We start from the raw sequence: 306 nt of genomic DNA on the forward strand, positions 1-306 counted from the left end.
GTCTTCCACGCAAAAATCTGAAATGTGCTAGTCTTCCACGCAAATAATGAAATGTGCTACTCTTCCACGCAAAAATCTGAAATGTGCTAGTCTTCCACGCAAATAACGAAATGTGCTAGTCTTCCACGCAAAAATCTGAAATGTGCTAGTCTTCCACGCGATTAGTGAAATGTGCTAGTCTTCCACGCGAGAATCTGAAATGTGCTACTTTTCGACGCGAATAATGAAATGTGCTAGTCTTCGACGCGAATAGTGAAACGTGCTAGTCTTCCACGGTAATTTGAGATGTGCTACTCTTCGTTGGGA

The sequence above is a fragment of the Rhagoletis pomonella genome, unplaced genomic scaffold (assembly GCF_013731165.1).
Source record: "Rhagoletis pomonella isolate Grant_MI unplaced genomic scaffold, Rhpom_1.0 Rhpom_scaffold_00002, whole genome shotgun sequence".
Lineage (NCBI taxonomy): Eukaryota > Metazoa > Arthropoda > Insecta > Diptera > Tephritidae > Rhagoletis > Rhagoletis pomonella.